Consider the following 8,384-nt stretch of genomic DNA (forward strand, 5'->3'; position numbering starts at 1 on the left):
GTGCCGAATTTCGGAGGCTTCACTTGTGGGTTTCTACGTGGACACAGGCCACTACCCACCGCGGTTTCGAGCTTCGCGCGAGCCAAGGGCCCCGATCAGCCGTCACCACACACCACTGGGACACCGATGCGGCGCACTCAACCTCCGCAGGGAGGAGAGCGATTCGCCGCAAAGAAATAGGCCTCCAAGTTTACAAAGGAGACGTTTATTCACGTCGTCCTTCAGCAGTACACACACACTCAATCGTCACCCCGTCCCGGGGGCGCGCGAGGAGCAAGGCTCCGCTGCGCGCACGAAGCGACTCGAGCAATGCGCGCCGCTAGCACGCCGCTGCAGGAGAATGTCCCCGCGGCAGTGCTGTGATCTCTCTCTCGTGTCGACCGTTGGGCCGGTTGCGAGAGAGAGTGGGCAATAAACGCAAGGTACGCCTGTCGGAGGTCGCTGGACCCCGCTGGACAGGCTCGAGCCGCTGCAGGTCAGAGGACACGTGCGGGCGAGCTCGAGTATATGCACTGGTCCGAGCGGCAAAGGCCGGCAGGGACAAACAGTAACGTACGCACCTTACGCTGTCTCGGAGGGATCTCTCTCTCTGGGCCCCGCTCGGACGGTCGCGGGATGCGCGGCCGCCAAAACGGGTCCCGGATTCCCGCCAAAAGGCGCCAGTGGCAAAGGCCCTTGGGGAGCCGGGGCGGAGCTGTGGCTAAATGACAGTGATTAGTCACCCAGCCGCCTCTCCACCGCCTGAGGCGGGAGCAAGGAAAAGAGGAGAAACAACGCGGGCGGCCGGCACAGCCGCGCAAAGGCGACGGCGGAAAGCCAGATTCCCACACACTAAACTGTATATAAGCACAGCCTGCTGTAGAGATGGAGAAATTTCGACATTGAAGGATCATGATTTTGACCGCCTACGTAGCGGATAACTCCATAGCCTCTCCAAGATGTCCCAGGTAAACTTTGCGGGCACAATGCACTTAAAACCACAGTACTTCGGTAAGTATCTTGAGAGCTTTAGTGTAGAAAGGAGAGTCACCTCAGGCATTCGGCTGTTCATTGAGTTAAAATGCTTGTCGGCGTAATTTAACATGACTGCAGATCCTTTTCCCAAGTGTTAAGCCAATGGAGGAATGATGCAAGCACGCGAATATCTGTTGAGCCAGTTCTGATGAGTTCCTTGGGATGGCTGCGAATCAACGCATCAAGCACGTTGTTCATTCGCAAAGTGAATTCAGTTGTTCACTTTACGTTCTCGAGGCCTTGAACACCCCTCTTTGATTAAAATTAAAGGCCGTTTGCAACATTTCGGCTGAATACTTGTGTGGCGAGCCTCACGCGCAACTTCTGTGTGCTGGATAGGTTGATACGGGCAGAAGTTATCTTTGGACAGACTCTCAAGTGTCCGGAATGCTTCGTGTCCGAAACGTACAAGTTTTCGTTGTGCGACCATTTTACATACTCGCCGTTGACTTTCAGAATCTTCTATGCGTGTAGGCGGTTCGCGACACATTTGAAAAGGTGCGGCGCATTTGAAAACACTTAAACATTGCACTGATGATTCAAAGAGTGCCCTCCCCGCAGGGAGGCGTCTGCAGCATGCAGACGTTGGTGAGTGGCGACACCACGGGGTTAACCCGAGCATCCGCAGGGACATCCCCGCAGGGGGATGATGGTGAACAATGCGTCACCACGGACCCCAGTATCCGCGCTTAGCCGTGCGTGGCATCGCCGTGTCCGGGGAAAAGGGGATCCTGGTGGTTGAGCCGATGCCGAGCGTTTGGACCCTTAAGGCCCCTCGGCGGAGGCAACACACCACTTTGGCCCCAGCTTCCTGTAGACGGCACCTCCGTCCTGACCCGACCGGGGGAAATCGGCAGCCGCCTTTTCCTGTCCTCCCCTCTATCTTTCACTTTCCTATCTTTCTTACAACTCTCCTGTCTCCTCCTCTTTTCTTCGTTTTTTTTTTCACTTTTCATAGGCGGCTAGGGTTAACCGTGTGTGGCCAACTACCCTGAGTTGAGTCATATTAGGTTATAGTTAAGGTATACAGCTGGCGTGGGCAGGGCTTGCTTGCAAGTTCCTGTCCTGTCCCCTTGTTGGGCTCCATGGTAGGCGGCTGGCACCATGGCCGAAAAACGACAATTTTTATGGCTCCTCTCCTTTCACAAAATGATCGCCCTCAAAAAAGAGTGCGGACCGAAGTGACTACCCAGTACTTTCAGAAATCGAAAGAAACGTTCCCAAAGTTTCATGTTGTTCAGAGTGAAGCAACAGAAAAGACTGCCCGAACAATATCCCCATTCATAGTAACAAGAACCCTAACCAGTGCCTTAGGCACAGGTTACAAGCTAAAAAAAATGCCCAGCGGTGACCTTCTACTAGAACTGAAAGACAACGACCAATATTCTAAACTGTCCAACTTGATGTCCATTGGGGATATACCTGTCTCAATTACTGCACATCGATCTTTGAACACCGTCCGGGGAGTGATCTCCGAAATCGATTTCCTTGAACTCACAGAAGAAGAAATGCTCGAAGGTCTGAAAGACCAGAATGTCATCAATGTTCACCGCATCAAGATTAGAAAGGAAAACAAAGAAATAGCAACAAAACATCTTGTCCTCACGTTCAGTTCAAGCATACTGCCTGTAAGGCCGCTGCTAAATTCTAGCTGCAACTACTGTGTAGGGCGCTGCCCTCGCGGCGGTGGCTGTCCATTGTGAACGACAGCACCGCCGCTACCTTCAGGGCGCCCCCACCCCTATCCCCCCTTATGCATACGCTAACGTCGGAAAGGCGCCCGATGGGTCAACGCTCATTTCCAGCTACCACGGTGCAGGGCGCTGCCCCCGCGGAAGGGGCTGTCCATTATGAACGAAAGCCCCTCCAAGCACAGTGCAGTAGGGAGTTCGTCTTTTGACGCACTGCTATCTTCACGGTGTCTCTATCAATTTGTGGGGGAAAATAGGAACCCTGTCGTAGCTGGTATGCCGAGCCGACCGAGAGAGCCCAGGAAAGGACGATTCGAGCATTTTTCTGGCGATGTGGGGAACGACATGCATTCCTCACTTTTATCCGCCCGCTCATCGATCACCCTTGTCCGAGCGCCCCACCGTCTGTGCCGTACCGGCTTCTCTCTCATCTATTGTTTGCATATGACAAGCACTGAGAACAGGGGGTACGCATCTGTACCAAGATCTTGACTTGCAGTGCGAGTGGAGAGGGGGGCGGCGGTGTGCTTGGGACAGGTCGGAAGGAGAGCCCCAACGGGAGAGGATGTACTTGCTCTTTCCGACGAGAGAGTGGTGTTGTATTTATTCTTTATTTTTGTTTTCTTAGCGAGACCCTGGGTTTGAGGCTGACCTCAACCCACGGGGTAGGTCAATGATTGGAGAATTGATGTTTGGGGCGGGCCACTAAAAATCACCGCCCCATTTCTTTGTTTGTTACGGTTATAAAAACCGAAGTAAACGGATGGAAGCCAGCCTGAGCTGGGGCTCCATGCTTAGCATGTAACATTCTGCTTCTTGGGCGCTAACCTGCTAGGTAGAAGAGTAAAGTTGCGCAACGTTTGTTTTTCTTGTTAACTCATTTCTGCTGTTTCCGGTTTTGCTCCTTGTACATGTTTTGCTGTAAATATATGCTTCTCTTATATCTGTCATCATCTGCAAGAAACGCCTCCTGGTCTTCTTTCATGCCGAATTAACTAGAGGAAGGGTATTGGGAACCTTCCGTTGAAGAAACGAACAAACTTTACTGGCGCAGTCGACAGGATTCGGCACGTCTCATCACCAAGGGCAGTCATCGCAGCGACAACCACAGGCCATCCGACACGGAGCAGCGAGGAGCTGTCAAGGGACGACTTCACCTCGGCTGCTATCGACGCTGGTCGAGCGGACGCATCATTCGTGCTCTGGGCGGCAGACAACAGAAGATCTGCGCCGGGTGAGTGGGATTTCTTGAGTTTTGTCGAGGTTGGCATGGTTGCTATCCTGTGAGGCTTTGGGTGGAGACGCAGAACACGTGAACACCATGGAGGAAAATTTCAGTCTTAAGAGCTCGTTCAGTTCTAAATTGGGCCTGGAATTCAAAACGTGTCAAGGTGTAATTCTCTCAGAGGCAGGGCAAGAGACTATTCGCCGCCTTGAGTTGAAATTTCAGGAGCGGATGAGAGAGATAGAGAGGCAGGAGCAGGAACAGCTAAGGATGCTCGAGCTGAGGTACGCGGGCGGCGGGCAGCATGGTACTGCTTCCGATAGAAACGAGAGAGACCATGCAGACCTAGGCCCTGAAGCTCAGTGTACTGGGAAGGTTAATAACGACCTCCCTAAAGATTCGGTGGAGGCAAAGAGCCAAGAGGAATTAGAGAGAACTCATTCCCAGGCGCGGAACATGTCGACTGACATGAAAGGAAATTTCAGTCGTGAAAGAGCCATCAGGTCTGAGATTGTCCCCGGATGGGAAGCGCTTCAAGGCGTTAGCCTATCAGAGGCAGGGCAGGATACTATTCGCCGCCTTGAATTAAAATTGCACGAGGGCATGCGACAGATTCAGTGCAATGAGGAGGAAGAGCTAAGAAAGCTGGAGCTGAGGTATGCGGGCAGCGGGCAGCATGGCACTGCGTCCAATGAAACGGACAGAGACCATGCAGACCTAGGCCCTGAAGCTCAGAGCACAGGCGAGGTTGATAACTTCCCTGAAAAGTTGACAGAGGCACTAGGCAAAAATAACAAAGTGGTCACTGAGATCCAGGTAGTGGAAGCCTCTAATGCTCTGTCAGTTCAGGTTGAAAAACCACTGTCAGGAGAAGCAGCGCTCGAGACAGAACTATTGAAGAATAGTGAGAGCGAAATGACAGAAGAGGAAAGTTGCGGAAATACGGACGGTACAGCCAGCGCACTTTCAGAGCTGCTTAAAACCAAGTCGCAGCAGTCATTTCCGGACGCAGCTAATTTTGAGCTAGTACTGGTGACTGAAAATGCTCACCAATCGACTGAGACCGAATGCGCTCAAGATGAGGTTCTCATGGAGAGCTTAGGTGACCCATTGCGCGCCAATGAGGCGTTCCTTCCTAAGCATAGCGGTAGCGATTCCGCAGTCAGCCGCAGTGACCATGAAGAGTGGGCTGATCCCGCCATTGAAAAGGGCAGCGAGCTAGGTGACGAACTAAGCTTTAATGGCTCACAGGAGCCCCTGAACAAGTTTCAGCATGTCCGCGAAAGCTCAAGCAACGGAGCAATCAGTAGCGACCAGCTTTATTGCTTCCGAAGCACTGAACAAAAGGCAGTAACGGCCAAGTCACAGCTAGGTCCCTGTGAGTGGCTCGAAGATGATTGCGTAAGTGGTCACGGGAATCTAGTGACATCTAGCAGCCAAGAAAGATCGTGCCCGTTAGAGGGTAGGCGCGAGAGCAGCCCGGCTTGTGTCAATAACCTTCTGGGTGCGGATCGCGAAGACACCTGCGCAAAAGAGTTGGTAGCACAAAGTGCCTTGGACAAGGCACAAATGCGGAAATGCGCCGCAGAGAATCATTGCAGGCGCGGCGGACTATTCGGAGGTAGTCAGGATCTCTTTGGTATCAAAGATGGCAGATTTCCAATAACCGCCCAACTGGATCAAGTGGGCTATGTACCACCTCCGCCGCCTAAGCCGCCACAGAAGGGTAGGCCCGATTTTTGGAGCCGGAGCCTAACGGTCAGCTCTTGTGGCAGACCGCGTGGTGCAACCAAGCCGGCCTCGGCAGGCGTGAATGTTCCCATTCAGCCGACGTGGTTGGTGTACAGAACTGTTTGGTGATGTCGCGACTTGTGCAAAATAGTCTACTATATGAGAACACTCAGCCTGTGTTAATGAGTGTTGTGCGCGGACTTGTGAACCGCTGTGCACTAGGCAATGAAGCGGTGTGTGTCTGTGCGCGAGAATGTGAACTCTCCGCAGTGTAATGTGGCCGCATATTTGGAAGATCTGTACGCCAGCATGCACCAGTGTTGTGTTTTATACTCTTTTTTTGGGTTTGAATGGTTCTCGAAGTGTCGAGATAACCGGGAGAAACTGTGTCCCGGGAGGACCGACAGTGCGGGCGGTGAACGTGCTGCGGCCTTTTTCTTAGTAAGTATAAACGAGCTGATAGCAAGCTAGATTATACTCTTAGAGGGGGCGTGTAAGGCCGCTGCTAAATTCTAGCTGCAACTACTGTGTAGGGCGCTGCCCTCGCGGCGGTGGCTGTTCATTGTGAACGACAGCACCGCCGCTACCTTCAGGGCGCCCCCACCCCTATCCCCCCTTATGCATACGCTAACGTCGGAAAGGCGCCCGATGGGTCAACGCTCATTTCCAGCTACCACGGTGCAGGGCGCTGCCCCCGCGGAAGGGGCTGTCCATTATGAACGAAAGCCCCTCCAAGCACAGTGCAGTAGGGAGTTCGTCTTTTGACGCACTGCTATCTTCACGGTGTCTCTATCAATTTGTGGGGGAAAATAGGAACCCTGTCGTAGCTGGTATGCCGAGCCGACCGAGAGAGCCCAGGAAAGGACGATTCGAGCATTTTTCTGGCGATGTGGGGAACGACATGCATTCCTCACTTTTATCCGCCCGCTCATCGATCACCCTTGTCCGAGCGCCCCACCGTCTGTGCCGTACCGGCTTCTCTCTCATCTATTGTTTGCATATGACAAGCACTGAGAACAGGGGGTACGCATCTGTACCAAGATCTTGACTTGCAGTGCGAGTGGAGAGGGGGGCGGCGGTGTGCTTGGGACAGGTCGGAAGGAGAGCCCCAACGGGAGAGGATGTACTTGCTCTTTCCGACGAGAGAGTGGTGTTGTATTTATTCTTTATTTTTGTTTTCTTAGCGAGACCCTGGGTTTGAGGCTGACCTCAACCCACGGGGTAGGTCAATGATTGGAGAATTGATGTTTGGGGCGGGCCACTAAAAATCACCGCCCCATTTCTTTGTTTGTTACGGTTATAAAAACCGAAGTAAACGGATGAAAGCCAGCCTGAGCTGGGGCTCCATGCTTAGCATGTAACATTCTGCTTCTTAGGCTCTAACCTGCTAGGTAGAAGAGTAAAGTTGCGCAACGTTTGTTTTTCTTGTTAACTCATTTCTGCTGTTTCCGGTTTTGCTCCTTGTACGTGTTTTGCTGTATATATATGCTTCTCTTATATCTGTCATCATCTGCAAGAAACGCCTCCTGGTCTTCTTTCATGCCGAATTAACTAGAGGAAGGGTATTGGGAACCTTCCTGTGAAGAAACGAACAAACTTTACTCTGCCTGAATGAATAGAAGTTGATTACCTCAAGATAAATGTCCGACACTATATCCCAAACCCGCGACGTTGTTTCAACTGCCAGCGATACGGTCATGGCTCACAGAGCTGCCGTGGCCGAAAAACATGTGCAAAATGCGCATCAAACGAACACGTTTCTGAAAACTGAAGCATCAGCACTTCGGTGCGCAAACTGTGATGGTGATCACCTCTCCTATTCCAGATCATGTCCGTCATGGAAAAGTGAAAAAGAAATAATAACAATGAAGACAAAGCAAAACATAACTTTCAAGGAAGCACGACAACTCTTTCATGCAAAGAACACGTTCAACTTCACAGCAAGAACAAACTTCGCTGATGTGGTGCGCGGGGGCGCTGCACCGCACCGCGTTCCGGCCACTGCCCAGGCAAAGCCTCAGGCAGGGCCATCTGCGCCCCCGGCAGGGTCAGCAAACGCTGCCTTGCCACCCCCCAAAAAGGTCTCGCCGTCCCCTGAGTCGGCAGACGATCAGACCACCCCCTCTAGGAGGAGGTCTGAAGTTCGCGGCATCCCCGCGGGCCTCCAGCGCCTCCGCCGAGGCGATGGATGTATCACCCGGCACGCTCGTCCTGCACGGGCGGCAAAGCTCACTTGACCGCCAAAATAAAGGAAGGACCCGAATCACGGGTCCCCCTAAACCAGAAACCTAGGTTCCCACTTTTCCTTAAAAAATCCACAGAAAATGGCGTTCCTTATACAGTGGAACTGCCGTGGACTTTTCCATAACTACAGTGACATAAAAGATCTTTTAGACACTTTATCCCCTGTGGCGTTATGCCTACAGGAAACGAACCTAGGTCCTAAACACAAGAATTTTTTGAAGAAATACAAAGTCTTTCGTTCTGACAGAGAGCAAACTAGCAGGCTCTCTGGAGGTGTTGCTATTGTCATCCAAGGCGGGGTTGCAACTTGTGAAATCAAACTTCAAACTAACTATGAAGCTGTTGCAGTCACCGTCCTACATTTCAAAACAATTACAATATGTTCTGTATATCTCGGGCCACACCAAACAGTTACACTTAATGACTTGGAAACACTTTTAGAACAGCTGCCAGAGCCATATCTGGTAGTTGGGGATTTT

At 52.0% G+C, this 8,384-nt stretch overlaps 1 pseudogene; it reads left to right on the forward strand.

The window, feature by feature from the left end:
- Positions 1 to 1,927: 1,927 nt before the first annotated feature.
- LOC149356026 (uncharacterized) lies at positions 1,928 to 7,898 on the forward strand (annotated as a pseudogene).
- The last annotated feature ends 486 nt before the right edge of the window (positions 7,899 to 8,384 follow it).

Source organism: Amblyomma mixtum, chromosome 3, assembly GCF_055824585.1.
Source record: "Amblyomma mixtum isolate Tamu chromosome 3, ASM5582458v1, whole genome shotgun sequence".
In the NCBI taxonomy this organism is placed as follows: domain Eukaryota; kingdom Metazoa; phylum Arthropoda; class Arachnida; order Ixodida; family Ixodidae; genus Amblyomma; species Amblyomma mixtum.